General features: G+C 38.6%; 1 protein-coding gene across 3 annotated transcripts in view; it reads right to left on the bottom strand.

Moving 5' to 3' along the window:
• LOC102213206 (roundabout homolog 1-like) overlaps positions 1-7,502 on the bottom strand; it is an 86,203-nt gene that overhangs the window by 48,926 nt on the left and 29,775 nt on the right. The gene's annotated exons all lie outside the window — the stretch shown is intronic.

Here is a 7,502-nt window from a genome sequence, read left to right as displayed (position 1 = left end):
GTGTGTGTGTGTGTGTGTGTGTGTGTGTGTGTGTGTGTGTGTGTGTGTGTGTGTGTGTGTGTGTGTGTGTGTGTGTGTGTGTGGTTGGGGGTGGAGGGGCATTAATATTTGTATAAATGAATACAAAGTCACAGTGCCAAAGGCCATATCACTCAGAATATCCTTTTAATTATTTCCAGTTTCTCCTCAGTGTGTCTTACTTTTCATTTACAACTCAGCTTTATCCTCTCCTTAAGCTTCCAGAGTTCCTTCTAATATATTGTCTGCATTTGTGCCTCTTTGTTATATTTCTGTGATAGCCTTGGGAATTCTGGGAGAACCAGTAAAGCAAATACTCTACAGAGAAAAGCACAGATTGAGAGAGGATGGCCAAACAGAGCAGGGATCTATTGGCAGATGGAAATTGCATTATGAAATGTCTTTTCATATTCCGTATCATTTCAAGATAAAATACTGCCATACATTTGAGAGAATCAATGGGATAGAAAGCCTACTTGTAAGCATATACTGCAATTGTGTTTGCAGACACTTGTACCTGATTGCTAGGTTGTTGTAGATTGGAGAAGGCTTTCATTCAATTGTCTGTCTCACACAACATGACACAGACCCTGAAATTGGCCTTGATGACAGAGAAGAATTTATTTTGTGGGTGAGGGTGGAAGAACCCAGCCAAGAAAACAAAGGCTGTGAATTTTAGTTTCTACTACAGCCACACTAGCAACTAATTGGAAAAATGATTGAACTTGCATATTTGAAACAATATCATAAAATGTAAAAAAGGTAAAACGAAAAATTGTCTGTTATTATTCAATTATGTTTTAGGGATTGGAAACATTGACAAAGACAACAATGTTTCGCTTTTTTTTTTTCATGTGCTACAATATTAATGTTAAAAAAAACTAAGGAAGGCAGAGCATCAACATGAAAACACACAGACACACCTTTGTTTTACCATCTCCCTCACACACATGCATACAGTTTGTACAGTAGTAGGTATGGCAATTTTACAATGGAGAACACATTAACGGTCATCAAAGCTTCTCAGCAAACAGCAGCTCCTTCGCAAACATGTCGGCAAGTATTCCCTCAGGAGCGAGGTAACGATGCTCCAGAAGGAGGAGAAGCAGGAAGAAAATGGCAGAAAATAGGGGATGCAGAACTGACAGCCAGGCAGACACAAGAATGTGGTGCCTTGGAACTGTTCATCTCATTATTCCCCTTTCCAGGGAGAACCCACCACACCCCTACAACCCCCCTACATGCACCCACTCTCACTCTTTTTTCCCCCCATTTTTGCTGCATGTTATAAATTACCACATCTGCAGCCTATTAGAGAAGATACCCGAATCGTTGGTTGTGGTGGGTAAGCAGTAGGAACAACACTGCATACACAGTCAATTACACTGCTGCTGCACTAGAAACTGCTCACATCTCTGATTCCAAGTGTCTCTCAGTGCTTTTATGTAGTGTGAGTTCTGTGAAAATACTCAGCTGAGATATTCTCAGTTTCTCGTCTTATTTCTCCATTAGTGTTGTCTGATTAAATGTGCTTGTTACTCCAAAAAGTGACAGCATTACACCTTATGTTACTTAAAAATGTTCCTTTGCTGAACAAAGTAGTTTTTTACACTACTTGTTGCATTACTTTTGTATTACCCAGCAACATGCACTCACTGCCAGATAATAACCTGTAAAATCTGTAAAATTTAAACTTTACAAATCAAGTATTACTGATTGTACATTAAAGAGGTAAGTATGTTGTCTTTCCACATACTTGGTACGGGTTTATGTCTTAGCAGCAGTGGCTAGTTTGCACTTTAACATCACATTCTTATATCTTTTCAATAAAACTGAAATTCCAATCACATAAGTTCATTTTTCCCACTTGTGTAAATATGTTCCCCAGCACACTTTTGCCATTTCTCTACACAATCTCAAGTTGGGTGATCACAGCACAAAGCCACAGGAGATGGGTGTGTTGATTTTTTTTTTATATGTAACTATGTTAACTCATTCACTGCCATTGACGTCTATAGCCGTCAATGGCAGTGAATGAGTCAATGGGTTTAACTCATTCACTGCCAATGGCTGGCAGTGAATGAGTTAATATATTAGTACAATACTACATTACATGACTGTGTTCAACAAAAATGTAATGGGATCATGGTAACACTCTAATTTGAATTACATTGAAGTCAACACTGATCATCGGCCTCATTATAGCACATTTGTTTATAGTGTGCTTCAGTAATGATGTTTAAAATATAACATTTGTTCAGTATTTGTTTCAAACTATATGTAATTTACTTTATAGTAAGACCAGCCCAGTTTACTGTGGCGAAAGTGATATTTATTTTCATCACCTAAATAAATAACTGCAAATGTATTTAGCCAATTCTGATTTTATGAATTTACCAAACCTATATTCAGAATCTTGTATCTTGGCAACAGGGACCTAAGAAAATAATTACATAATTAATATAATATTCAGAAATGGTATAAACTAGCTTAATCATCTTAAATCACTGTTTGATTGTGCAAAAACTAATTAATGTTTCCTATTTCAGATGAGCAATGATGGCTATAATACCAGAGAAGCTACGTGCCTTTGAAGCAAAAGCTAAGCGTTTTACTCTAATGGCGTCCCAATTTTACTTTGTTAAGCAAAACGCGAACGGCACTGAAAGGATCTGTTTTTCTAAACTGTATCGCTTCAAAGACGGTTAATAACAAACAATAAACGCTGAGATGAATTTCCCAGCAATTTGACTGTCTGGTATTTATTCACAACATATAAGATTTGATTATGTTTGACAGGAATAAAATAAAAATGCCCGCCTCTAGTAGATCGCATTAGAATTTTGATGTGCTTAATGATAGTCCAAAAAGTTGGCATTTAATTCACAAACACTAACAAACAATCATCAAACCACAATTACGCAGCCCGCCATCTGGGAGAGTGTTCATTTTTCATTTTAATGGCCTGAAGGGACTGTCAGAGTTGTGCATAGAGTTATTTCTTTATTTATTTCAACACAACAACACCCAACTTTCAGCAGCTGATACGATGAGACACAAAGTGAAAAAAAGGCAAAACGTTTGGCACCTGAGGGTGTTAGCATTAACCCTGAGCACACATAAGACTGGTGGGTGCTGGTGACTGTGGTGTGACAGATAGAGGATGGATAATGCTAATATCTTAGCAAGTGCACAGACATCACTCTTCTGTTGGTGACAGCGGGATTACTACGACACGCTGCAAGCACTTAATATTTTCACAGTGACAGTTTCACAAGCAAAATGGCACAGCAGACGCATCATAATTTATGTCCGTAAATGGTTTGTCAGAAGTTTTTACTTGATGATGGGGTTTTTGTTGTTAATTGATTCACTTATTAGATGCACTGCTACAGTTAAGCATGTTAATGCTGCTTCTTGTGCAAAGTTACAAATCAGCAAAGAGGTGAGCATAAAAGGCATATGACATCAGAGCAACCTGACACAACGAGCGCGGGGTTTTATTGGAAATAGATAAAATCAGGTTGTATTACTGCTCTAAGGATGCAACAAAAGCCAACCACCAAGAAAGTTCTTTGTTTAGAGCGTGAAAGGCGAGGGGAGGATTTATTGTCAGGGGAAATGGGACAAGCCAAACAGTATCTAACAGGCAACAATTAGAGCAGAATACATTAATTAAATGCAAAATGCTGCCTAGCATGATTTAATGGGCGGAGAAGAAATGAAGAGATGCAAGGCAAACGAGGGAGAGATGCGCTAATATATATTTTATGCCACTCATATATGGGCACACAGAAGCAAACTCTACACAGAAATCATTCAAAAATCATATCATGACTACAATACACAATATGCCACGTAAAACTGGGTTCCTACAGTGAACCTAAATGACATATGTGTGATCATATATAAAAGTAGATTCATCAGTTTTGTTTTTTCTTTCTGCTGGTTTAAACACACACACATGCATACACAGAGACACACACACATACACACAATATTCTTTTGTTTAGAGAAACTATATGGAAAGCAAGATGGTTGCAATTAATGTTGTCATTCAGTAATCACCCAGAGTGTAAAAATGTGAAGGTCAGTCTTTTCCTCTATCATGACGCTCCAACTGTTGTTTTCGGTTAGCATGCATACATATACAGCCCAATTCTCATAAAATATACACACAGACACAGACTAAGGGCTAGCTTTTGCGTCATGATTATATGGCCACACACCCAGGAGCCATATGGTCTTTGTCAGAGGCTCTTGAGTACTTTACTTCCCTTCTCCTTTCACCAAGCCTTTGCAAGCCAAACAAAGTCTTTCCCTACGTCCTGACAGTCTGGTACAAACTTGGCTCTTGGAAAAGCTCAGCTGAGGGGAATAGAGCAACTAAAACTGTTTAGACAATACTTGAAGAGCACTCGCCCCCAGTCTCCAGACTGTAAACACAAACCAGCTGTCCCTGGAGTGTGATACTTATTCACTGACTGATCTAACCATAGGCCAACAGGGAGGGAATAAGGGAGCGGAACACAGGATCAGGAACGAGAGGATAGCACAGCTTCCACAGACTGTCACAGGCAATTAGAAATAAATACTGATATGTGGCTCTGTGGCTGTGAATTGAAGACCATTCGCAACGTGTCGGTGGTTGTCTATAAAACAACATCACTTCCCGTCCATATGGAGCGAAAATGACAGCGTTCCTGTGATATACCACTCTACTGCCACTGCCACTGTCTCTTACTCCATTTATCCAGAGTGACTGGAGACAGGATGTTGTCAGCGGCAGTGACAGCCATCTGAAGTAAAGAGACATCATTTAAGGGATAGGGGCAGTCAGAGGGGGACAAGCACTCTAAGAAGCCACCTCTCTGTCTTTGCTGCCTTGTGTATCTCCTGAACCTGCTCAGTTTTAGCACAAGATTTCAACCACAGAGAAAAGACATGGTCCCATCACAAGCTGCCAATCTGACAGGGTGACTGGGGTAAGCATATCTCATTGTCCATGTCAAAGAGAGTAATACAGTGGACATGTCTATTAATGTAACGCATTTGTGTAATTAGTACTTCATATGGCTTCCACTGACTTCCCAGCTACAACTAGAGTGTGGCCACAAGCCAACAGTGGATCAGAAATATTTTCTGTGGCCCAGCAACCCTCCAATTCATCAGCAATTTATGTCACACTATAATAATTATCAGTGACTGAGACCAAAAGGATATTCTACTCAGTTTCAGCTTCTTTGGTATAACTGTCACAGTAGACTACACCTAGCTAATACCACCATTTGGGTCCCATTTATATTGAGCATTAAAGCAGATTTTCACATCCAGTATTACATTATAATATTATATTAGTGATACTATGCATACTTATTACATATTTACTACAGTTTTCCATAGTCTGTCTTTCTAACAAAAATAGAGTACATTACAATATTGAGTGTGTCCTATCAGTAGGTGTTAATTAATATATTAATATAAAAAATAACAAGATAAAATATTAACAATAATAGATCAAAAATAGTTTCTTGAGTTACAGCATACTGAAAAAAAGGCTTATGAAATGCTCCCTAATTTCAGCTCGTAAGCTTCCTGTAAACTGTCAAGTTATGACAAGTGGTATGCTTCAATATAGACTCATGAAGTCAAAATAACAGGGTTGCAACATCTGCTGGTGAGCAGGGGACACATGGTTCTGTAGAGCACATCTGTTAATAGTATGAATAATGTATTAGTTCATATACCAATAAATTGTATATACAAACAGAGAAATCTTGTGGGACGCTCTAATTGCATGACGAGTCTCGGTTCTGTATGGATGTCTTTCCCTGTGGCTCATTACTTCATCACTGCAGTGTTGCTGCTTAACCTTCAGCCCTGCAATGAGCCTCACTTTCCTCTAGCAAATGACAATGTCCAATTTCATTAAGAATAACATTTATTTTTCTCTCTTACTGAACCTAAAACTGTTATACTACCCAATAACCTTTGGGGTACACAAGCTGTGACTTTGCCTTCACCTCAATAAAGCTCTCCATGATTGAATCAAGTGGCTGAGGTCAACAGGACATATGTTCATTTCCCAGGGTCCACTAGGGTCCCTGCGGGCACAAAAAAATATGCTGAGTGTCTTCAGTGACATTTATTGGATACGAACTAAGTTAGATTTTTTCCCCTTTTTTCTAATTTCATCTCTTTCACTTTTAGAGAGGATTCCTCTACACAGTGCGTGCACGAGAGTGTGTATGCCTGTGCTCATGCATGTGCGGATGTTGTGCATGCTTACAAAGTATTTCAACCCTGTGGTCATGCTTCAGGCACCAGCACATAGTACATCTGTCACTGTCTCTACAACTTCACCTCAATTTTCTGCAAACAAGTTCCACTTCTGTGCCTTGAAGGACAGATACTTCTTCCTCCATGTCTTCTGTTCCAGTCTGTCTCTGTCACTCCTTTCCTGCTCCCATCACTTTACATCTGTCAGCCTCCAACAGCCTTTTGTCAGCCGTCTCAAAGCTTTTCATCATCTTCCCCCGATGTTAGTTAAATTGTAACAGCAGCAGAAATGGTTTTAATACAGTAAATTCACTTGGAATTGAGTTGAGGTTTTAGTAAGTTATTATTTCCCACTGTAGCGCTCACATTTTCTATGTCGCTAAGAGATGAAAAAAGCGAAATCTCTCTGTGGGATTCTTGTCCGTGTACTCCAGCAATCTCCAATTACAGTACAAAAACATATTCAAAAAACATATATTATATAAAGTGGCAGCATAACAGTGACAGCCATCTTAACTGACTATGACCTCTTTAATGATTTTGGGGGACATTAGTAAAAAAGAATATTATATTATATGTTATAGCAAATAACTATTGTCATGTGTTCATAAAGAAAAACCTCATTTGACCTGAGTTAATTTTTGATGCAAAGTGCATGCCATCATGTGATTGCCATCAAGTCCTCCCAGGTGTGGGACATATATATGGCAACCTGTAAATGCTTAAATAAATATGCTGCAATCTCATTTATATATTGTGTTGTATGCATGAATCCATGCTGTACTGATGCCTTTCACTACTTGCTTCATTCTTCCAGCTAATGTGTTTATTCTCAATAGGTTTTCTTTTATTATATTATTTTTTTTCTTTTTAACCAGCAAAGTTTGTGTCTCACTACACAGACTGCCGATAGCAAACACAATGCACAGCGGTGTGAACATTTATTGTATCTAACTATAATTTTGTGTGTGCACTTGCTCTGTTAGCAGGGTAAGGACATTTCTGCACATGCTAGTGAATGAACCCTATTGTCTTTTTTTTTTTTAATGAAAGACCTTGTTTATTTAGACTATACAATGTTAAACCACTTCCTGCACATATTACAGCATCCAGGCAGTAAAGGTGCCTGTCACCTGACCTACCACCCACAGAAAACATTTAGCCCCCTGTAGAGCTGGGCGATAGAACGATAACGATATGTATCG

Source organism: Pundamilia nyererei, unplaced genomic scaffold, assembly GCF_000239375.1.
Source record: "Pundamilia nyererei isolate P.nyererei 1_Seehausen unplaced genomic scaffold, PunNye1.0 scaffold00080, whole genome shotgun sequence".
In the NCBI taxonomy this organism is placed as follows: domain Eukaryota; kingdom Metazoa; phylum Chordata; class Actinopteri; order Cichliformes; family Cichlidae; genus Pundamilia; species Pundamilia nyererei.
Note: the sequence above shows the minus strand (reverse complement) of the source record. Positions and strands in the feature narration are given on the sequence as shown.